The sequence below is a fragment of the Mesoplodon densirostris genome, chromosome 14 (genome assembly GCF_025265405.1).
Source record: "Mesoplodon densirostris isolate mMesDen1 chromosome 14, mMesDen1 primary haplotype, whole genome shotgun sequence".
Classification (NCBI taxonomy): domain Eukaryota; kingdom Metazoa; phylum Chordata; class Mammalia; order Artiodactyla; family Ziphiidae; genus Mesoplodon; species Mesoplodon densirostris.
In genome coordinates this window covers 45531524-45556287 of record NC_082674.1, presented here as the reverse complement: position 1 = coordinate 45556287, position 24764 = coordinate 45531524, and the positions used below count along the sequence as shown (strand labels likewise).

At 42.0% G+C, this 24764-nt stretch overlaps 1 protein-coding gene across 6 annotated transcripts in view; it reads right to left on the bottom strand.

Moving 5' to 3' along the window:
• SPTBN1 (spectrin beta, non-erythrocytic 1) overlaps positions 1-23329 on the bottom strand; it is a 197536-nt gene extending 174207 nt beyond the window's left edge. For 2 of the 6 annotated variants that reach the window (XM_060117307.1, XM_060117312.1), the window contains exons 1-2: positions 23095-23329; positions 20220-20300 (exon numbers count right to left, since the gene is read on the bottom strand). The gene's annotated coding sequence lies outside the window, so the exon portion shown is untranslated. Of the gene's footprint in view, positions 1-20219; positions 20301-22391; positions 22546-23094 lie in introns of those variants that run through there. The other 4 variants (XM_060117310.1, XM_060117309.1, XM_060117308.1 and 1 more) reach the window with 4 other exon arrangements.
• Between the last annotated feature and the right edge of the window lie 1435 nt (positions 23330-24764).

The window sequence follows — 24764 nt, the reverse complement described above, 5'->3', positions numbered from 1 at the left end:
TTCAAAGGATAATCTGAAACCTGTGCTTTTTCACTGGGTACATTAAACTTCTTAAATGGCAGCAATTAAAAAGCCAGCATTGGTCCAAAACCCGCTCTCTCTGGCTCACTCTTCTCCAGCAGGCACAATGGCAACCTTCACTTGCCATTACTAATTTCCCCAAGTGTATCATTAACGGGGTGAAGCTTTTTCTCCAAGACTTGGCTTAACAGAGGTATCATACCCAGAGTGTAAGAAATGCAAACAGACACTCAGGTTTCCTGGACTCTAATCTTCCAATCAGCATTTCCCAAAGGCATGCAGTGCCCTTCGGGCTGAATGCTGAAAGAGTTCCAAGACTGATGCAAAAACTTCACCAGCATTTTCTAAGCAGCACTACTGAAAGTCAAAAACAGGAAGAAGAGATTTTAATGGGAAGAGTATCTGAAGGTCACTTTTAATGACAGTAAAAGCTGTTGCCTCTATGTTGACAAGTGAAATATAAATCATCCAAAATTAAATCCCCTTCCCCAAATTATTACTAAAGTAATTCAATCTCAAACCAAGAACTGCCCGAGTCAGCCAAGACTTCAATAAGTCACCTTAACCAACAGACTCCCGTTCAGAGAGAAAGAGCTGGCTTGAGTCCATCCACACTCACAGACAAGAAGTTCTCATGGAGCAAATGTAAGCTCTGCTGCTGTGGCAACTGAAGACTGAAGCCCATTTTGTGTTGGCCTTAGTGGATACCCAGGAGCAGCTACAGAGTAACAACTTCTCAACTGTCCATTGCAATGGTGGATAAAAAACGTTGACTTTTTAACAGGTAACACAGTACTTACAACAGGAACTGGACTATACTTTTGTATATACATCTGAATGTGGGTTATAGGATAAAAAGTCTCTTTCGACTATATAACTGAATTGCCAGATAAATACAAGATGCCAAGTTAAAGCTGAATTTCAGATAACAAACTTTTAGCAAAAGTAAACACCAAATACTGCATGAGACATACTTCCACTAAAAAAGATATGCTAAATTTCAGATAAATATCTGAAATTCAAATTTAATGGAGTATTCTGGTTTCTTTGTTTTTCCTAAATCTGGCAACCCTACAAATCAGTATGCTAGGAAAATCCAATTTGAGAGAGGCAAGGAAGAAGTCTAGCAACCACTCCTGTATCTCAAGGTCAACTGTGAAAACTCTTCCCTCTAGTGTGGCTACTAATTAGCCATCATCTGATAAACAATAGCCCCAATGCCCATCCTTCTCTGGACCACAGATGCTAATTACATAACTCAGTGCCAGGGGTAAAGGGCTCAGATAAAGCAAGTAATTAAGTATGAGTAGGTACCCTAAACAGAAGTCATTAGTAAATGTTATTATTTATTCAATAAAATTAAAAGCAAAATTTGCTATGGAGAAACAATATGAAGACAACAGACAGTAAACTGAATATATAAGGGGTTATTATGTGAACTAAGCATCCTAAATAGTATTTTTTAAATAGTTAACTCTATTGAACAGTTACTATGTGCCAAATGACATTCCAAACACTTTACATGTTTTATTACACTTAATCCTAATCCCCTAAGAAGTGAGTACTACCATCATGCCCATTTTACAACGTGAAGAAACTGAGACACAGAGATCAGATAATCTGATAAGACTAGGGGGACCATATTTCCTGGTTTGCCTCAGACAGTCCCAGTTTATGCCTGTTGTCCTGGTACAATTATTAAAAGCACCCCCTTTCATCACGCTCATGAATTACCCAGTTTGGATGATAAATTACATGGTCACCTACCAAGGACCCACAGTCAATAACTAGCAGAGGCAGGGTTCCATCCAGGTAGTGTGGTTCCAGAAACAGAAGCCAGTCACTGAAACATACTCCCTCCCAAGTCCTACATTCCAGGAAGAGGATTCCAAAAGGAGATGAGATTAACCTTTTTACTAGACATCCCGCAGGGTTACAAATCAAAGTGGGTTGAAGGCAGGGGGTAGGTGAGGGTCATGTTTTTCAGAACTGTCCTTTATCTCCCTTTAAATCATTGATAATACACAGCACAAATCATCTGTGAGCAGAGAGAATTCCTCAGCCAACCTATATCCACATCACTGGGTCTAAAAATTTTTAAACTTACTCGACTAATCAGAGTAATATTTAACTAGATCCTTTTCTATTTTGGAATGACCTTCATCTTCCTTCAGCCTGGTCTGGGCAGCCAGGACTTGTTTGTGGCTATTTATATTAAAACAAAGGTGGGCATGCTGTATGTGCTGGTTTTTAGTTCCATACACAATGAGCTTTCCTTCTTTCCCTATAATAAAAACTTCTCCTTTTAAAAAAAAATCTTTGGCAAAACACTATTTACCCAATAAATGTTTCCCAATAAACACTAATGCTAGTTTGACAGCAATGAAGACAGAGAACATAAGCATGAACTTGTAGGCTCTCCTCATATACATAATAATGAAATGCATCACAAGTGGTCCAAGAAGTAAGATGCCTCTCAAGGTTCAGCACAAGGAAATGGTCACAAGCAGACTAAGTGTTCCCACATATCTGCAAATGCTTCAGAAGAAACTGTCACCCACTTAACATGGTAATTTCAGCCCTTAACACTTGAGGCTGTGTGACTTTACCTGATCTCTCTTAGCTTATCTTCTCCTTATAAGATGGAGTGGACGGACTAAGGTCTACAGGGTCCTGCCTGGCCCTGAAACTTCCAATTCTACATCCTCCCTACAGTCCTCCTGACCATGCACTGCAGCCTACAATGTGAAAACTCGGCTTCCCCACAAACCCTCCTAACATCTGGCTTCTCAGCTGGTTGGTCCACAAGGGTGGTCCACGAAAGGACACCACTACAGGTCCCCAAAGGTGAGGAAATCAATGCTCCTCTCTCAAAAGCAGACTTACACCAAAGCTACCTTTACTGAAAGCCAACACAAGCATCTGAGGTGGTCGAACACCTGAAAGACCTTTGAAAGACAACGGTCCTGTGACCTGGCCCAGAAGCAGCCCTGTGGTGAACAGTGATATTCTCATGTCTGTCATACTCCTTGATATATTAAGTTTGACTCCTGTCATCCCCAGGCCATATGAAAAATGTTTTTACTGTTTATTTTTGTGATGGGTCATGAATGCTTCTTCTACAATGACACTAAAATCAACAAAAAGGACAAAACTAGGAACCATGGCTCCAAAGAAGGTTTTTTCCTGCCTCAAATCCTCACAAGTCACCTTCACAAGGCCAAGTTTACTGCTGGTCAGGTCCTGATTATAAAAGCAGTGGGAAAGGGGCGGGATTGGGGCTGCTGATTTAACCGATAGCTTTAAAAGTATGTTTCCTGTCACGTAACAGCAATGGCCCTTCATGTCTTTTCGCTCACAAAGGAAAAAAACAAAACAGAAAATGAAAACTGAATTCTCAGCCTGGATTTCACATGATTTTTCACAGAAACTGAATTCATCATTTAACAAAAAAAGCCATAAGCTCAAAGGTCTGGGAGTTGGTCATGATAAAGTTCTACTCATGCATAGTTATGAAACAGGAGAAGCACCTTACCTTCTCACCTAAAGTTTTATTTTATTATTATTATTTTTTTAAGATTTTGGGGGTAGGAGTTTATTAATTAATTAATTAATTTTTGCTGTGTTGGGTCTTCGTTTCTGTGCGAGGGCTTTCTCTAGCTGTGGCAAGTGGGGGCCACTCTTCATCGCAGTGCACGGGCCTCTCACTATCGCGGCCTCTCTTGTTGCGGAGCACGGGCTCCAGACGCGCAGGCTCAGAGGCCATGGCTCACAGGCCCAGCCACTCCGTGGCATGTGGGATCTTCCCGGACTGGGGCTCGAACCCGTGTTCCCTGCATCGGCAGGCAGATTCTCAACCACTGCGCCACCAGGGAATCCCTCACCTAAAGTTTTACTGCATGAAGTTTACAGCCACATTTCAGTGAAAACTTCCATATTGAGATTTGTTACATATGCAGGCATAAATCCCTGGCAACAAACATCACGTTTAAATCCAAAGCCTTCTGGCAGAGAAATAAGTAATACCTCTTGACAAAAGTTGTCCCTCTGCTTCTTATCAGAGCCCTCATTTCAGTAACGTCAAAACTTCTAGAAAATTTGTTATGGAAAGTCAGAGAGAATCAAGAAAAATGCAGAAACCAATAAACAATTATATGTGCTTGGGCCATCTGCTCAAACCAATTTAATCTTTTATCACCACAAAGATGTGCAGTCCTGGTTTGTTTACCTCTCTCTTTTCAGTGGTTAGTTTAGAACACAAAAGCAACTAAATGAAGACAAAATCCCATGGATTCAACACAGGCATGTAACCAATGACTAAAATTTTAAAACAACATTGCCTGCAATCTGATTCATAATCGCAGAAACCAGACTGTTCAAATAATCAATTCTTCTAGCAAACAATAAAAACAAAGCTTCTTCTCAGCATATGTAATAATTAAAACGTGATTCTAATAGTTTTGCTTTGTATGAGAACAAACTAGACTAGGGCATCCCAAAGCATATTCTATGAAACCCTGGCCTAAGAGAGGCTATGAAAAAAAAAAAAAAAGAATTCCAAAGTCAGCTAAATTTGGGAGACAACATACATCACTCTCCCCTCTACAATGCCTAACAGCTTATAAAGGCTCTGAGAAGTCCCTCACTAAAAAACCTATTACATTTTACTTCACCTAGCATTCTTTTAAATAACACATGTTAACATACTGCAAAACTAGTACTTCAAAAAACTTGGTAAGAAATGCCAAGTTAGACCGTATTACCTATACCATGATCTACGTTTGGTCAGAAACTTCTAATGCTCATAATAGCCAGTCTCTTCTCTTTCCGGTCACATGGGTAGATTACACTTGCCTGCTCCCCCCTGCAGCTGGGCAAGGTCGTGTGACTAGTTCTGGCCACTGACTTATATGACCCATCAGCCAGAGTTCCTAAGGGAGAAAAACATAGGGGACAGCCCCCTGCCATCCTATGATGGACATAAAATATGAATGAGGAATGAACTTCTGTGGGTTTAAGCCACTGAGATTTTGGAGATGTTTGTTACTGCAGCACCAGCCTAACCTGCTTGATATGCTATGGAGGTAAATTTTCTTAAATAAATCAATACAAATTGACTGAAGTGACAATATAAATTGAAGTGACAATATAAATGTAGAGATAGAAATATTTGAAGGACAGGGCGATAGATAGTAGAATAAGCATACAACAAGAATGCATCTTTAAGAAGGCCACTTTGGTCTACAGAATCTTAAAGATCTAAAGATCAGTGAGCTAAAACTGAAATGCCATGGTATGGACTATTTGAAGTGGCCAAGTTTAGCCTGTTTGCAGTTTAGTTTGTTGGCACGGGTGGGCAGCAAGGGTAGCAACAACACTTACCGAGTGCCTATAATGTGCCAGACCCTGAGAAACAAAGTGTACAGATTGCTTTTAATCTTGACACTGTGATAGTTGGTAGATGATAACTGTTGGCATCATCTCCCTTTCACATGAGAAAACCAAAATTCTATTACATAATTCATCTAAGATCATACACTAATAAACAGCTTTCATATAACTATACCTGTCTACATTCTTTTTATTACACCATTAGTCTGAATTAGTAGAAACACCTGAACTATGAAATTTTTTAAAAAATAGTTTGGAATGTCATTACTCTAATGCACTTTGTAAGAATGTGAAAGTATTGTAGAATCAAAAGGGGGCAAACTTTGGCCAAATGGAAGACCTGGAGCTTTTAAAGAATAAACAGGATGTTCTTATAATTAACATACTAATTGCTTGCAAGGGATAACATTCACTTTTCCAAAAAAAGTTTATTTTTTCAAATTATAAAAGTAAGACGTACTGATTGTAGAACACTGAAAAATACAGAAAAGCATGGAGACAAAAATAAAAATCACAAGTAATCCCACCACTCTCTCCCAAAATTAATATTTGGAGTATTTTCTTATCTCTTTTTCTTTGTTCTTGTACATAGTTGAGATCATACCATTTATATAATCCTGTGTTCTGCTTTTTTCCCCTTATATTAAAAACTTTTCTATGTTATTAGGTTTTTAATAATAATAATATTTTTATCAGTATAATAATAACTAATAGTTATATATTTGCCAGGTATTAGACTAATCACTTTACTTACATTAACATATTTAATCCTGACAATAACTCTCTAAGGCCTGTTTTACAATTGTGCCCATCTTATAGATGAGGAAACTGAGACAGAGTAGGGTTAATGACTTGCCCAAGGTCACAAAGTGAATCCATGGGAGAGTCGGGATCCAGACCCAGGCAGCCCCTGGGTGAGCACTCTTAACCACTATATTGTACTGCCTCCATAATATTCCTTCCTCTAACCTACCAACGATGGACATTTGGGTTATTACCAATTTTTTTCTATTATAATAATAATGTTAACAATAGACATCTTTATAGGCATCTGAGGCAATATTTTATCTAAACCTATTCAGACAGCCAAACTCTTACCATTTTAACAAGTTCAATTTATTTTCAGCTAGCTGACAACAGCTGTCGAAACATCTAAGACAGCTAGCATTTCATAAACCAACTCACTGCTCCACCTACCCCTGGTATGAACTTCCATGTGGTCCTCACCTGTCCACCCCACTGCCATCTGCAGCAGATTTCTGTAACGTTTCCATCTGCCTTCACACGGCACAAAGAGCCAATTAAAACCCTGGGTCTGTTCTGTGTGTCCCCCAACATATATAAGCAAATTCCGTAAATTTTTATGTCTGGAATATTTTAAATGCTAACCTTATTTGTTTCTAGTCTTATAAGCTTGTGGCAATACAAGGCATACAAAGAGAGATACTATGCTGTATGCATGTATAAAATTAAAATGAATGATCTTCTAATTTAGACAATAATCCAGAAAAGGGATATTCAAATATTTTACTTTTTGCCTGCTTTTCACTGCTTACACTGAATGACTGAACTCTCTTGCAAGATTAAAAGAATGGTCTGAGATGAAAATAAACCAAAATCAAGTTTCACAAGCAGATCAGATAATGGTGTGTTAAGTAAATAGGGAACTGGTTGGTGGCTCTGGCTCACAGTTCACACCTTCTGAATTCAACTTACCAACATGGCTATCCAAGAGTATGTTTTAAAAAACAGGGAATGTGTAAAAGAAGGGAAAGGCAAAAGCGTAATTTAAAAAGTTTAGAAATCATAAAGAAATTTTCCAATACATCAACCATACCACATAGAGAAGTCATGTGCCATTTAAGAATGAAAAAGATCGGGCTTCCCTGGTGGCGCAGTGGTTGAGAGACCGCCTGCCAATGCAGGGGACACGGGTTCGTGCCCCTGTCCGGGAAGACCCCACATGCCGCGGAGCGGCTGGGCCCGTGAGCCATGGCCGCTGAGCCTGCGCATCCGGAGCCTGTGCCCCGCAACGGGAGAGGCCACAACAGTGAGAGGCCCGCGTACCGCAAAAAAAAAAAAAAAAAAAAAAAGAATGAAAAACATCAATACTTCTGAGAAGCTAAGTATCTCCACATTTTCTACAAAATATTTTTCATGTTGTAAAAAAAACAAAATGTTTTTTACAGATTCTGAAAACACACCTAGAAAAGTAACCTTAACTTTACTGACCGAAGACCTAATAATTATAAACTATAAATCTCTGTATGAGGCACTTACATAGAGCCAGAAATAATGTTTCCATACAAGGAGAAGCCCTCTGAAATATATGTAAGATACGAAAAGTGGCAAAGCAAAATTCAAAATATTATAGATCTGCAGACAGCAAAACAAAAGAAACAAAGCCATTTGCAGGGCACTCTAAAAAGCTATAAAATTATTGCAATTAGTCCAAGTCCAAACTTCTAATAGACTTTAAATTAGAGGGTAATTAAGGTATCTGTTAATACCAACTTTCAGAAAATTCTTACTAGGAACTTGGTTTGTATATAAGCGCTTTAAAAGTTCACTCGCTGTTTTCCTGTTATAGTTAACATCTAAATCCTCTGTTCTTATTTTAGTTCCACTCAGTAATCCACATACTGCATTTTTAAAGATTTCATCTTCTCAGAACCCAAACTCTTTGGATTACCCCCACAGGCAGACCCTGCCTCCACCCAGCTACCCAACCCACCAACCCCACCGGGGCTGTTCATGTCTCCATCAGGCTCCCAGCGCCCCGCACGGGACTCCTCCTAAAGACTGCACAGCCCCGCCCCACCCTTGTTTCTACCAGAAGCCTTGCAATTAAAAACAATTTTGAAAGACCACAGTCAGGAAGTAAACCAATTACACACAAGAATCAAGTACTGCAGACAAATGGCCAATGACAAGAAGTCAAAAAGTGAGTAAGCAAGGGGCTTCCTTGGTGGCGCGGTGGTTGGGAGGCTGCCTGTCGATGCAGGGGACGCAGGTTCGTGCCCCGGGTCCGGGAGGACCCCGCATCCCGCATCCCGCATGCCGCGGAGCAGCTGGGCCCGTGAGCCATGGCCGCTGGGCCTGCATGTCCGGAGCCTGTGCTCCGCAGCAGTGGGAGGGGGGGCCACAGCAGTGAGAGGCCCGCGTACCACAAAAAAAAAAAAAAAAAAAAAAAGTGAGTAAGCAAAGAAAAAAATAAGATTTTGCATGACAGTAACCAAATGCCTTTTATTCTGCTTCTACAATGTTTTGGCATCCAACCATCAATAATTCATATACAAATGACAGTCAGATATATAAAATATAGGACTTTTTTTTTAAACCTTCAGGGCCCTAATTTTCATTCAAACCACGAAGACTGCATATTTTGCAGTGAGTGGGGTAGGTGGGGCAGGGGAACCTCCACGTGAAGTCTGGGAGAACGCGTTACTCATTAGTCCAGGTAAAACCATGCAAGGTTTGATGTTACACAGAAGTGTTTTCCTCCATATAGTCACAAGATTTAAGATTACTAGAACAAAAAGATAAATAAATAAAAATAAACCTTGCTAAAGAGGAAAGCTACCACCTCTATTCCAATTCTTTGCTCAAGTGAAATGACAAGTTTCAAGATATTTTGTTAAACTGTAGCTATTTTAAGACAGGACAAAGCTGCATCGGTGCTTGTCACACAGCTTGCTCCCAATCTCTTGGCAGTTCTCCAACACATTCTAATTTTTTATGCACAGCCTTGCTGGAATCTCACCCCACTTATCTCTAAAGACACACTAAGTAACATGTTGCCACATTACACAACCAACCTGCCATTTATTCCCATCCGTTCACTTTGAACAATGTCTGACTTAAAAAAAAAATCAGAGCACCATCTGTGTGGATGCAGCTTAATCCAAATGATCCAATTCACATGGGTCCCCAAAACAAGTATCAGAATACTGTTCAAACTGGAAGGAAATGCTGTGTGTCAGTGCCCAGAGAAAGGCTGAATACTCACCAACTAAGGAAGGAGAACTGATACAGAGGGAAAAAAACAAGATCAAATCCCGACTACAGATGCTAGACCCTAGTCATGCAGCCACTGCCTACACTTTGAGGCAGACTATTAATCAGGGTGTATTTCAAAGGATAATCTCAGGATTTAATGAGTCCCATTACCTCCGTGAAAAGAACGATTTAACATAGCATTACGTCCTCTAAGTCAATGTACTCTCTAATTGTTAATATTTGGCCCAAAAAAAAAGTCCTCTTCAAAAACAAACTGGAATGGTTAACCACATGCTGTTACATTCCATTCTTGCTAAAAAAATATATTTAATTAGCACATTTGCGCTTCATGGTCTGCACAGCTGCACAACATTCCAGTAATGGGCCAGCTATCGATACACTCTTTACATTAAAAAACTACTGACTTCAAAAGTTGAGAAGACTGAGAAGCAGTTCTCAAGCATGACCCACTAAAGATATATTTATTTCATGTGAACAAGTTTCCTTTAACAAGGGTATAGTCCAAAGGAAAATATAATTAAGAATAAAATATTCATGCAAACATACACTAACAAAATCATTCTTCAGAACTGGAAATATATATATATATATTTATATATATCAATATATATAAAATTCAACTGACAGACAAGAACAGTCTTCCTCAGGAACAAGACAATAAATTAGCCTGCTAATTAAACTTTCACCCTTTCTGAATCAAAGATTTTTAGAATTAGGATGAAAGCTGATGTTCTTAATGTCAGGAACACATACTTAAAAAGCAAAACAAGCCTTTCGAAATGAGAAATCATCCTGATTATCAGGGAAATTCAGGAATTCTTCTGGCAGTGGGTGTTGATTTAAAAACAAACAGACCAAAAAAAAAAACCCCAAAAAACAAAAAAACCTACCTTAAAGAATAAAACACAAAGTGTGCACTGGTTTCTCTTCTGCTCAAATGGCACATAAATGTCTCTGCTCCAGGATCAGGGTGCTTCTTCGACTCCGCCCCAGGAGATAAGTCGGGTATTTAAAGACAGCTGGCAGCATAGAGTCGTCAACCTCGCTGTGAGAAGGACCAGGCCCCTTTCAGAGAAGTTACCCGACTGATACCTCTAACCACTTGCCTCCTAAAATAGAGACAGGTGTGCTCATCCAGTCAAAGGTCCAGATAAGGCTACGTTCAAGTCTCCTGCTCTTCCTAACCTGGGACACTGGAACCAGACTCTGGGCACTGCCTCTCCAGGTGCCAAGACTCAACGCTTGCAGCTGCCTGTAGGTCAAGCTGAGATCCCTCCCTACTCCAGGCTTCAGTCAGCCCAGGCACATTAACCATCAAACATTTCCCTTGATGGGTTTTGGCCACCCTCAAAGAGAATGACTCCCACCAGGTTGGGAGTTTCTGAACAATCCCTCATCTGGAGAGAGGAAGTCCACATAGTATACCTGAGCTCCATCACCCGACCCTGCTCCATCCATCACCCAGCCCAGCTCCATCCATCACCAGGCCCAGCTCAGATTTCCCCTCTAAACTGTGCAAGGAGCCACCACTGGCCTTAGTGTTTAAACCTGGGAAGAAGGTCATTTGCCGTTTTTCCTTGTGGCCAACCAACCCAAGTGAGACCAGTAACAACCACAAAGTACCTCACAGAAATTGATGGCAAGGGCTTTCTTTCTCTTCCAATGAAAGGGTAGTTCTCCCCTCTTGCCACTCCCTCTTTCCCTCAACACATGAAGAAACCATTTTAGCACCTTCTTCAGGAATAGGCCAACTATACTAGAACTAAGGCAACAAAGAAGTGCCAGCAAGTCACCTGCATCACATCCAACCATCTGAGGTCCCACGGCTTAAGAAACTGGTTTGCATAATCAAATACGTATATTGCTTTTTCTCCTTGAAATAGATCCCGGATCCGAAGATAGAATTTTAAAGAGTTCAGCTGATACAAATACCCTAGGAAAGCTGAGCTATACTGTATGCTTTCAACAATTACAACCAAACCCAGCCCAGTAAAATTTATTACATTTAAAACCAAGATTATAATAACCACATCCATTCCATTTGCAACACTTTATAGGGTAGCTGGTTCCAAAGACTCTGAAATCTGAAGGCAAAAGTAAAATCAGATGTTGTCCAAAGCATACGGAGATGTCTCTCAAGGGAATTAATGCAACTCTGATGGGAATTCCTCTCAAAACAAACAGAAAGCACACGTTATCTAATGATAGCTTAATTTCTGGTACTTCTCCACTATAAAACAATTTTTTTAAAGAAGAGAAGTATTAATAAGCAAATTTGGGGTCCTCTCAATCTTTGCCGTTTTCCTTAACACCCCACCACTGAAACAACTCAGGGAAACCGACAGTATCCATAAGCCACAGTTTTAAATATGGCCAGTAGTAATGAGATACTATGTTCTGTCATGCTACTTGTACCAACTGGAAGGGAGATAAACATCGAGGGATTATTCAGACTGTGAAAACTTTACATCTTTAGCTTGAGATTTGAGGACTGACCCTTATTCATGAGACGAACAAATACGTACAGAGGGAAAAAAGGTTTAAAAGACAAACACCAAAATGATAACTGCATGTCTCTGGGGTCACTGAATGGGGTCAGTGACTTTAATTTTCTTTTTTGTGTTCATTTTTATTTTCCATATACTCTACAATATTTATTATTTTGGTTATAAATATTATTTTGAAATTGTTACGTTATTATGATTTTATGCTAATTTATACCTTTTTGAAAGTATATATTCTACATAAACTATTCAGAAAAAAACTAACATACTGTATATAGTAGCAGACACTGTCAAAAATTCAGGGATTCTAAAAGGTGAAGAAAATAAACATTTTAACTTTTAAGATGATTGTTCTCCCTACAAAAGCATTCCTATGCTACAGGTTAAAAAATACAATGGAAAATGTTTAAACATCACAGAGAAAAATAATAAGTATTGTCTTAGGGAAGAATCTAGGTTTTTCTTCCCCTTTAAATAAGATAAAAGTGGGGAGGAAGCCCTAGACCGTGATAAAAATATGCATTATCCCACCCCAAAGACTCTGTGCAGCTGGTGAAGAACATTCCAGAAAAATGTGTAGCCCTTGAACATTTAGATTTGGCCTTGAAGCAAACACACCAGGACAAAAATTATCCCTGGAACAGCCATCCAAGAGGGTAGGGAAACAACAAGAAATTTCATCCAGAACCAAAGGCAGTAGCCATTCAAGGCTGGTCTCCGCCCGGATGATGCTTCTGTCAGGCTCCCTTGTGGCCCAGTTTCTACATCTTTTCCCACACTCCACGGAAATGGCAAGGCTCTAACAAACTTCACATTTAAATGAGGAATGGAAAAATCTTTTCAAAACTTCGGCATTCTTTACACCTTCAGTACTATTAATGCTGCCTTTCTGAAAGCCCTGGTAGAAAAAAACTGAACAGCAGAGGGTATGTTGAGCTGATTAATCATTTCACTCATTAGTTTTTTTGGTGTTTTTTTTTTTTTTGCGGTACGCGGGCCTCTCACTGTTGTGGCCTCTCCCGTTGCGGAGCACAGGCTACGGACGCGCAGGCTCAGTGGCCATGGCTCACGGGCCCAGCCGCTCCGCGGCATATGGGATCCTCCCGGACCGGGGCACGAACCCGTATCCCCTGAATCAGCAGGTGGACTCTCAACCACTGCGCCACCAGGGAGGCCCCACTCATTAGTTTTTATCCAGCTAAAATGACGTCTGTTATGGTGAGTGTTAGGATATTTTTAATAAAGATCAAAAGTTTATTGGTAAGTATTTTCAAAAAATTTGGAATATATGGAGAGATGAAATTAGAACTCCTCCACAATCCCATCACCCAGAGATAACCACTGTTAGGCTAATGAACTTAATAAGCAGAGACATATTTAATTATACAAATTAAACACTGAACATATATATTTCAAAAGAATAAATTCTATTTATATGTCATTCTAAATTTCATCCTATTTCATCTGTTGAGTAAACAATTCATAGTTATATTCTGATACAGATTTTACTGCCTAAGTAACGGCTTCAAGTTTATATGTTAAAGATCAGAACCAGCAAGGAGATGTCAAATGGTTCTTTAGAGTTCACTAAGAATGGAATTATGATGCCTATATACAAGGGCCAATTTTAAAGCAATCTTGAAGTTATAACATCTTACTTTCATATCTCAAAGCACACTTCACCTGAACCCCTCCTCAATCAACCATTTAAAGTTCATGGCAGAAAAAATACAAAATTCCTGAAAGTAAATTAGTTCATTTTTATAAGCTACATTTTACAAAGTACCAATACAGCTGAGGACGAGGACCATAAAACAGAAAGTACTATTTCCTCTCAAACATTTCTCTCACCGGCTAAGGACAAAGTGACTCATTCCTGGGATTCATCTTCCTTCAAAATACTATCTCTATAAAATTCCCCACTTAAAAAGTCTTAAAATAGCCCTTTATCTCCCTTCATGGTGGAGCTTTCTCAATCACACACATCTCTCTTTCTCATTTATGTTATAGACAGATAAAATAGATATCATTATATACATACATAAATGTCACATATAACATATAAGAATTTTTCATAAGAAAAAAGGAAGGATATCATTAAAATTCATTCCTCACACTCTTAGCCTGAATATTCCCAAATGCTGAGAAACTATTAATTGGAAGTAATCTAAATCTGGAGTCATTTTTATTTTAAAATTTTCACTCAGAATTTTTTTTTAACATCTTCATTGGAGTATAATTGCTTTACAATGGTGTGTTAGTTTCTGCTGTATAACAAAGTGAATCAGCTATATATATACATATATCCCCATATCTCTTCCCTCTTGCGTCTTCCTCCCTCCCACCCTCCCTATCCCACCCCTCTAGGTGGTCACAAAGCACGGAGCTGATATCCCTGTGCTATTCGGCTGCTTCCCACTAGCTATCTATTTTACATTTGGTAGTATATATAAGTCCATGCCACTCTCTCACTTCGTCCCAGCTTACCCTTCCCGCTCTCCGTGTCCTCAAGTCCATTCTCTACGTCTCTGTCTTTATTCCTGTCCTACCCCTAGGTTCTTCAGAACCTTTTTCTTTTTTTTTTAGATTCCATATATATGTGTTAGCATACAGTATTTCACTTGTAATTTTATCTACATTTCTGACCAACACCAATGAAACCTGATGGTCTAATGGTTACAAAATTAGTTCCAGCAGCAGTGTTTGGGCTTCTACAAGTGAGTACAAATATGTCAAAGAATTCCACTGCTCTCATCACACAAGTGTGCAGTTTGGAAACAATAAAGAAACCTGTTCTTCCCCACTCTTTAAGCTGACCCAGATTAGTGGTGTCAAGCTATCATTCCATTACATCTGAATGCTCTACCCCTCTCAGACCCACACCTTTCAGAAGGTGACTTACAGATGCTGATGGTTTCCCACTGCTCTAGATAAGTGCAGAGGACAGATATGACAACCCTTCAGAATCTTAAACCATCCCTAACAATAATCTACAATTGGCCAGGCTTACTTTTTTCATTTCTTTTTTAAAAACTAAATGGTTGATTGCTTTTTTTATTACTTAAAAAATGATCCTCATGGTAGTCTATTATATTATTTACTGTACTCTTCTCTATTTGTAAAATATTTCAAAACTCCAAATGAGAAACATTAAGTCATAGGAATTTCCTTTCATATAAGAAAGGAAATCACCCATCAACCCACCATCCAAAGCAAACCATTAATATTTTAATGTATTTCCTTCCAGTCTTTAATATAACAAAACCGGAGTTATACCATATTGTACAGCTTTGCATACAGATATTTCCACTGAATATTATATTGTTAGCATTTTCCTTTTTCAGTAATACTCTAACAAACCATTATTTTAAGCAGTACATTGAATTCCATACTATGCCTGTGCCATAATTTATTTAACGATGCCACATTTGCTTTTCCACTATTAATATTGCTAAGAAAATCCCTGCTTAAAAGTCTGTCCTTGGGCTTCCCTGGTGGTGCAGTGGTTGAGAGTCCGCCTGCCGATGCAGGGGACACGGGTTCGTGCCCCGGTCTGGGAAGATCCCACATGCCGCGGAGCGGCTGGCCCGTGAGCCATGGCCGCTGAGCCTGCGCGTCCGGAGCCTGTGCTCCGCAATGGGAGAGGCCACAGCAGTGAGAGGCCTGCGTACCGCAAAAAAAAAAAAAAAAAAAAAAAGTCTGTCCTTATTTTTAATTCTTTCTTTAGATTACAGAACTACAAGGGGAATTTCAGCCCAAAAGGCATAAACATTTAAGCTTTCTGTTATATATATAGGACCCCCTGTTTTCCACTCAGTTTGTATTAATCCAAATATTCTCCCAACAGGTGATGCAGAGGCCCAATCTCACAGTATCCCAGAGAGCATTACCTACCAATTTAGGTGGAAAATTAATCTAAATGTTTTAGTTCTTATTTCATATTACTGGTGGGTTTGAACAACTGAATACAGTTACTGGCTTCTATACTATCTTCTTTTACAAACTATGTTCCTGTCCTTTCCCTAAGCACTAGGGTTTTAGCGTTTTCTTATTTATTAAAAATAAGTATTAATCATGTTTGCTTTTCCTACTAATTAGACATAGGGACAAGTTTAATATAGACTTAGCATTATTTATCTGCATGATGGTATTATTTACTGGAATGTATCTTTTCTGAATAAATCAAATTATTTGAAAGGAAGCATAAAGGTGAGACAAACTAAGCAAAAATTCCATGTTTTATGATAATTAAAACGTATTGTGATGGCACTGGATTATCCCACTTAGCTTTCATAATCCTTTGTGACAGAAACTGTCATACCACCATTTTGCAGATGAAGATACTGAGGTTCACAGAGAGGTCAAGGCAGCTTGCCCAAGGTCAATTAGCCAGTGCATGGAGTGACAAGGTGGAGTAATTCCAGAGCCTAAGGCTCGGGACTCCTGCATCCAACAGCCTCTCCTCAGCCACCCTAGCCCTGACCTGTCTCCTTCAACTTCTTGAGCATTATCTCCACGAAGGGTTCTGCCAGAACCTCAAATTCAACATGTTTAAACACAAAACTGATTCTCTTCCCAACCAGATATCCACTCTGCGCCTTAACCTGTCTACTTCCGTCATCATGGTGACAACCATGCTCTTTGTCATTATTTGAACCTGAACCCTTTATTTTAGCTCCTCATCCACTCAGGACCACTCCCATCCAGTCACCCTGCAAATTGTCAGCAAAGGATTGGGTCTTCACAACCTTTCTCCCATCTATCCCCTCCTCCTAATTCTCTCAGCCTCCACCATCACTTGCTCCCTTAATCTCTGGACCTTCACCATCACCTCTTTCCTGTCTCCTTGCTTCTAGTTTCTTCCTGTTCCACTGTGTTTTGAACAACTGCCGAACTGTTGTGTTACTCAAATACCATCACAGAATTTTAGGTGTACAGGATCTTGAAACCTAAGTGCCAGATCCGATCAGTTGGCAGTTCCTGACTCGAACACTGTATCGAGGGTGTTCCTGGGGCCCCATCTCAGCTCTGCAGAAAGAGTGCCCTGATTGGTTTTCTATGCCTCCCAGGGACACAGGGAGTGGTGCCCATGTGCCACGTTTTAACCCCCACTAGGATTTCATCTAAGTTTTTCATTTGATAAATTTAGATCTGAGACCAGAAAGATTAATGGCTTGCTGAAGTCACACACCTGGTCAGTAAAAGATCTTTATCTTCCGTGTACCTATAGAGAGTATATTCTATACATTAGGAGTATAAAGTCCTTGGATTCCGGAAATAATTCTTATTCAGCTTTAAGCCAGCCAACACCACCATCATCCTAACCCAATGACAAGCCTTGGCTACAGAAGGTACCCAATAGTTATTTACTGCATTAAAAACCATATTGCAAAGTAATCTTAGAGTAGCAGCAAAGGAATAATATTCATATAAATGTTTCTTGGTAAAAGAACTATAATTACACTACTTTCAAGAACAGGAAACTGAACTGACAAAGGGTTTCCACTAAGTGGTCTTGCGCAGCCTCTGTTAATCAATATAAAAATTCCATTGGTAACACAGAATTTTAAAAAATAAAAGAATAACAGCTCTTTTGACATAAAAATGTTAAGGTAGTTTTAAGAAAGCACTCCAAGAGGGGTCAGTGGCTTGTATAGCTTGGGTAGTCCAAAGAGAAAGGAATGGAACTGTTATCAGCTGAATGCCTACTATGTGCCTAGCACTGTACACTGCTATCTCACAACTGTATGAGGAAGTATTATTATTTCAACTTTACTGATGAGGAAATCGTGATTCCAAGAGTAATGAACTAACCCAAGGACCTAGATGTGACCACATCGCTGGTATACAATAGCATTAGGATTTGAGCCCAGATCTGTTTGACTCTAAAACCCAAGCTCTTTCCAAACTAAGGAAAAATTTTCTGCAACAACATAATCATCCTTACAGACCTTAAAGGACAAAAACTTGGTTATGACTCTACTGAAATTACGAGTGACTGTTGATCAAAATAAACCACAAAGAGTTTAAAAAAAAAAAAACCCACAAACTGGGAGGTAGTTTTTGCAACACATATAATCCACAAGGGATTATTAGGCAATCTACATTAAATCAATCAATAAGAAAAATATCTAAAAGACATACAGACAAAAGACTAAACAAGGACTTAACAAAAGAGGGAACCCAAAAGGTCAATACTATAAATATATACTTAATCTCAATAACCAGGGAAATTGCAAATAAAAAGCACAATGAGATAACATTTCACAAATATGAGACTGGACAACATTTTGAAGTCTGGCAAGGTTGTGGAAACACTATAACATCTGTACACTTCTAGTAGGAATATAATCAATACAATATCTTTGGCATTATCTAGTAAGGTTGATGATGCATATACCCTATGAGCCAGCAAATTTCATTCCTGAGAGAGAGAAAAACAAATAATATGTTTGTGTGCATGTGCATGTATCCCCACATACATAATAAGAGACATGTAGAAGACCCATTCATAGCAGCCCTTTCATAATAGCAAAAAAAAAAAAAAAAAAAAAAAAACTAAAATCAATCCAAATCTCCATCTACAGTAGAAAGAATAAATAAGCCATGGTGGAATTCTACACAGCAGTGAAAATGAATGAACTACAGCAACAAAATGAATGAGTCTCAGGAATATGTTAATCTGAAAGGACAAGTCACAGAAAAATACGTAAAGTGTAATTTCATTTATATAAAGTTCTGAAACATATAAAATAAATAAGAATTTTTAAAAGGATAACCCATAAAGAAGAGCAAGGGAATGATAAACACAAAATTCAGGACCGTGGTTGCTTCAGATGGGATGACAGAGGGGCACATAGGAGACTCCAAATATATAATAGGTTCTTCTTCTTGAACTAAGTGGTGGCTGCCTGAGTGTCCATTGGTTTGTGGTTCTGTAACATATCTTTTATGAGTATTATTTTGTATATACAAATCACTTAATAAAAAACAACTTTAAGGGGAAAAAAATGGACCAGAAGGTCAGGATATTGAATACACCAGGAAAAATAGCTGATGACAGAGAACAAGATGCCAGAAGAGAGCAGAGGTAGTAGAGGGGACCCTATGGTCAGGGGTTTAGCTTCCTGGACTCCAGTTCTGCTATCTCAAAACTAATGCCTTCTTCTGGGGGTGGTGGGGAGATTGTTTTTTCAACTTTAGAGGTGTTTTCGAAAAGAACCTAAAAAAATGATTAATCTAAATAAACATAGTAAACAGAGCTCTTCCATCTAAAGATTATAGAACTTTAAATTAAATATTTATTTAATATTTCTGTATTAAATAAGTTACAATGCATGCATCAATTTCTTAGTGATGTAAGGGGAAAAATATGCTGATACTTCTGCAAAAGGCAAAAGATACTAGTAAGAACCTTTTGATACGGGGGTCTTTCAGCTGAAGGAGTAGAGCAGTTTCTCAATTTCATGTCCATACAGACCACTTAGGGGTCATGTGAAAATGCAAACTTTGATTGGAAAGGACTGAGCCTCTAAGAATTTACATATACAACAAGCTCCCGCTTCATAAGCGATCCTGTCCTGATATTGCTGGTCCACGAACCTCACCTCACTATGGTAGCAAGAGACATCATGAAAGTGCCTTCTCTGGTGATGTTTAATAATAGAAATATGAGAGTATCTAATTGAGACCGTTTCATTTTCCCCCAAAGTAGAGATTGATGACGTTATTCCTACACTATAAAAACTTGGATACAGGACACTTGTTACCAGAAAAAAATCAAGAGTACTAAACTAGGTCTTTTGCAAAGAAAAGGTGCTTTGAGAAACAGCAAAGACTGAAAAATTACAAGAGAACTCCAGGAGAGGTTTTACTCACCTGCACAGACCTAGAGAAATAGCTTTTCCAGCAGGGGTATTAGCCCTTTCCTTATGGAAGAACGGTTTATATTCCCAAAAGTCTCAAAGGAAGAAACCAGGACTACCATAAAGATATTCACAAAACATTAATTAAGGCCTGATTATCATGCAGATGTTGGTGGGGGGCCCCACATAATTAAAGGAGCATCCCATCACTGCATGTAAAAAATATATATGTTGGGCTTTAAAATTCTAAGAATATGCTGTTAAAATGAAAAGCTTATTATCTCAACAAAAACCACACCGAATAATTTCCACTCATCAGGCCTATGTTGTTTAGAAGTAGTAAAATCCTCCCATCTCAAAATAGTACTTCTACATGTAAAGTCATACTTTCATACAGCAAGACAAAATAACCACTCACATACTCTTCCAAGGAAACTCTGCCAATGCCAAGTCTCTGCTAAGGATGTGTCACTAGTAGAGTGAGGTCTTGCCGCTGCTCCTGCAACATCACAGACAGTTGTTACTACTCTCATCCGAGAGATGCTCTTTACCGAAAGCCTGCACAGCAGACGTCCAAGTGACAGCAGTTTCTTCACTGCCCCAGTACTTCTCATTCATTCTCTCTGATGAAGGTTTTGGTCCATCCAGAGAAAACAGAGTTACAAAGAGCTTAACCTAACAGAATTCTGCACCTGGTAAGTCAGAACAGCTAAACCTCCTGTGACATCAACACAGGGTATTTTCTTACAACACAGTAAATCCAAAATGTCTGGATAATCCATGGAAGGAATACTCCCAAACATCATAATGCAACATGATTTTATACAACCAGAACAAAGGTTTAGCCCAAATCTAAAAAATTCTACATTTTAATGGCCCTCTATTAATGAAAATAATGCACATAAACCACACAATCTGCAGTCAATTCTATTCTGCAGAGCCACATAAAATCAAATGCCACTAACTTGGGTTCATTAGACATTTAAAAAATAAAAGCAGACACACCTTGCTTTGAAGCACTGATCTTCCTTTCCAGTTAACATACTGAAATCCCCTTTTTCACCTATACATTCTAGAAGAGCCTGGGGTGAAATCTGAAATGTATCCCATTTGCCATCCCACATTGAATTGTAGAAGTGGCATTTAGAAGGGAAATTCCTCGGGTACTACCCCAGACTAAACAGATGAGGATGTTGGAACATCTCCTTTTGACCAGACACCAGCTACACAGGCCCTGGTGGTCTACCCTTCACAATCCCCTCCCCGGCCACATCTGCAAAATACATGTATATAAAAAGTACACATACATATAAACAAACAAATGCAGTCAGTTACCACCACAATCCCATTATTCATGACTGGAGACTTAACTTGGCTATCAAAGCCAATCTGAATACCAATTTACCATCAGCCATGACACATTTACCAAATAATCCTTAATAAAGAATCCAAACATGTAATTGTATTCGATTACAGAAAACGCAAACGATGAAAACAAAGCAAATACAGGTTAAAGAAATCATTTACCAGCCATCAAAAACATATATAAGTTCTTTTTAAAACAATTTACTGAATGTTAATATTTTTTAAAATGTCTCAGGGACATATGAACTAAAATATATCAATGGTTTCATTTCAAAAAATGGTTTCCTACAGGAAAAATTCATATTCTTAGTATTGATCAAAGACAGAGGTACCGTAATGTCGTAGCCGTAAAGCACCAAATAAACATCAACTTTCACATATGATGAAATAGATGGAGAGTTGGGCTGTGGTTTACGGATTACGGGTGAAAAGACGCTGCGACTCCCAATACAGACTGCACCACTGCCTCCGCACACCACTGGGCCCGGTCATCCCGGCAGCCCCTCCCTACGGCTCAGGTCCCTCGGTCGGAGATCAGATTCTGGTCCGCAGCCGCAGGCCGACTCCCTCTGCCCGCATTAACACTGCAGGACACCCCTTCATCCCAGCACGGCCCAACAGGCCAGGCAGGAGGGGGTTACCCGAAGAGAAGACTCCCCACACCTCACAACTAGGTGACCTGGTCCTCCCGACGCCGCATCCAGCTGAAGCTGCATGACAAGGTAGAAGCAGCTCCGGGTCTTGGCCAAGGGCAGCCCTGGGCCTGGGTGGGGCCCGGCGGGGGCCGCAGGCGCCGAGTGGCCTTGCCAAGCCCCGCCAGCGAGAACCAGGGGAGGCTGCGATACTGCTGCATTGTGCTGCATCACGGCGAGGGCACCGTGAGCCATCCATCTTGCCAAAAAAATCACATCCCCGTCCAGATAAACCCCACAGAATCCATTTTTCTCCTCCGCCGAAGCACCCCCATACTCGCCCTCTCCTCACTTACTATCTGGCCCGGCTTTTGACTGGAAAAATAACGGACACGGTTTGTGTACCGATGCCCACAACACTCCCCCCTCCGCATCTGACGGCAGGCACTTGGCATCTTTCCTATCACAAAAAACAAAGGGAAGCCTCCCCCCCAAAAGAGGGCCGCGGGCGTGGTGTGAGGGTTGATGACCAGAGGGGCTTCCAGCCCACTTCCCCAAAGGCAAGCCCGGAGGGTCCCCGTGCTGGCACAAACCTGTTGAAGAGAGGGTGGCAGGAGCTGAAGGGCGGGCGCAGCGGCGGCTCCGCGACCCGAGGAGGCTCCCGCCCAGCCCTGGGAGAGCGGGGACGGTAGGGAGGGCGGGGGGCGGGCGCGAGGATGGGCGGGGGTGGGGGCGCCGGGCCGCCGCCTCCGTTTCAGCTGCAGCGCGGCGCAGCCGGGACAACGCCTGGCCGCATCCCCCGTACCGTTACGCGCAGAGCCCGGCCCTGTCAACACCGCCCCCGCTCGCCACCAGCCGGGGCTAGAGAGAGGGCACCCGAAAATACACCCTCCCGTCTGCCCACTTCGCAACCACCCCCGCGCCGGGGGCCGCTGCGCCCGGCTGGAGGGAGGAGGCGGCGGAGGCGGGGAAGGAATCGGCCCCAATGCGTCCAGGGATGAGGCTGGGCGGCCGCGGTGCGCACGGCTGCTCTGCGACCGCCTCACTGCGGAGCCCGCCGCCCCCCGCCCCGCACCGCCCGCGTACTCAGAAGCCACTGGAGACCCGGCTCCCGCGCCACCCCCGCCCGGGCTCTACAGCTTCCCCGCCCCCACCCCGCTCCCTGGGCGCAGGGCAACTGCGGGACAGCCGCGTCCTCCCGGCCTGGGCCCGCGCCCCTCCTCCCGCCGCCCAGGAGCCAGCCCGGGAGACAGCCCCAGTGAGTTGGCATCTTCCTGCCTCAGGCCCCCTACCTACCTCCTGCGGATAGGGGGGTGGGGGCGCCGGGGTCCCGTCCTCCTCCCGCTCCTCGGCGGCCGGGCGGGTGGGCCGGGAGGCGACTCCGCGGGGCTGTCCGCGGCTGGGGCCGGGGCTCACAGGACGGGACCGGTGGGCGCTGCTGCGCGGGGCTGCGCGCTCGCTCCGGGCGGAGAGGCGGCCGAGGGAGGGACTGGAGGAATCCGCAGCCTGCTCGGCAACAGCTGCACTGATTCCGGGGGTTGGGCGGGAGCGCGGGCGGGGGGAGGAGGGGAGGGAGCTGCAGGGAGGGGGCGAGGGGCGGGGAGAGGGAGAGCGCGGACGCGGGCAGGCGCCGGGTGCGCGCACACGCGCGCGCGCACACGCTCTCTCCCGCACACCCTCCTCCGCTCTGCCGCGCTCCTCCCTCCTCGGTTTCCCTCTCCCGCCGGCCCTCCGCACTCGCCGTGAGACCCGCAGCCGCCCACCCGGCGCCTGCTCCGCGCGCGACCCGAACCTCGGGCGCGTCCACGCTTTCCCCGCGGAGCCTCTGCCCTGGCCCAGCGCCGACCTTGTCCCCTGCCGTGGGGACTGGCCGGGGCTGGCCTGGGCAGGATGGGCACCGCCGCCGCGCTGTCCGAGCCAAGGGACAAAGGGGGCTTTGTCCCCACAGCCGGCAAGGGCCAATTTCATGTTTAATTTGAGGCTAATTCGATTATCGCCATGGAAAAGGGCAGCCTAATTTTCTACGTGACTCTTGATGTTTGCGTTTGGAACCAATGGAGAGAGCGTGTTATGGGAGGCTTTGGAGAGTCGTTTGGCTGTTTAGTTTTAGTTCTAGGTGGTGATGCCTTATGGGTTCTGCCCAGCCTGATGAAGACCGGTGGTGACCTCTCCGTGGGAAACCTGGGCGATGGAGGGAAGGCGGTTGTTCCTCGGCGAAGTGAAGATTTTCCTCCTTTATGAGTGATTTTTCACCCTTTCCCTCGGGGTAGCTGGTAATAGGCCCTACAAGTGGTTCGTGCAACTCTTGCCTCTCTCGCCCTAACGCCGGCTCACTTTAGCCTGATTCGGGTGCCCTTCCCGAGCCACTCCTAGGAAGTGGGGACGCGAGGGCCTGAGGGCTTGAGTTCTCCCCCTACCCATGTACCGTGAGATGGACACGGGACGTTTCCTCGAGACTTGGCAAGTGCTAGAGCCGATTCTCAACCAGCTTGCCTACCCTGGCAATACCCGAAGCTATGTAGAAATTCTGGAACCGCCACTGTTGAGGAGAAAAGATGGTGTCATCACCAGGACCACGAATAGAAACGCTCTTTAGAAAACAGCCTGGAGAAACTGACTTTCTCCGTGCTCTGTAAGTGCCCATGGCGGCACTGTAAGCCTTCAGAGGGAAGAGGGGCCTTCTCCGTTGTTAAAAAAAAAAAAAAGCCCTAAGGCTTTTCTCCTAAAGATCTGACCCTCAATACCTGAATAAAATTTTTTTCAAAAAAAAAAAATAATGATAATAATAGTCAAACAGCTAGCATCGTGCTTATGTCTCAAATCAGTAGACATGATGGATTTATATTTTTGTATGTATTTTTCATGAATATTTTAAAATAAAACTAAACAAAATCGTGTCCGCAAAGTGAAAATGATTCTTCCTTTTAGGCTTTCGCCATCAGTTTGAATGTTTGACCAAAGTTTAT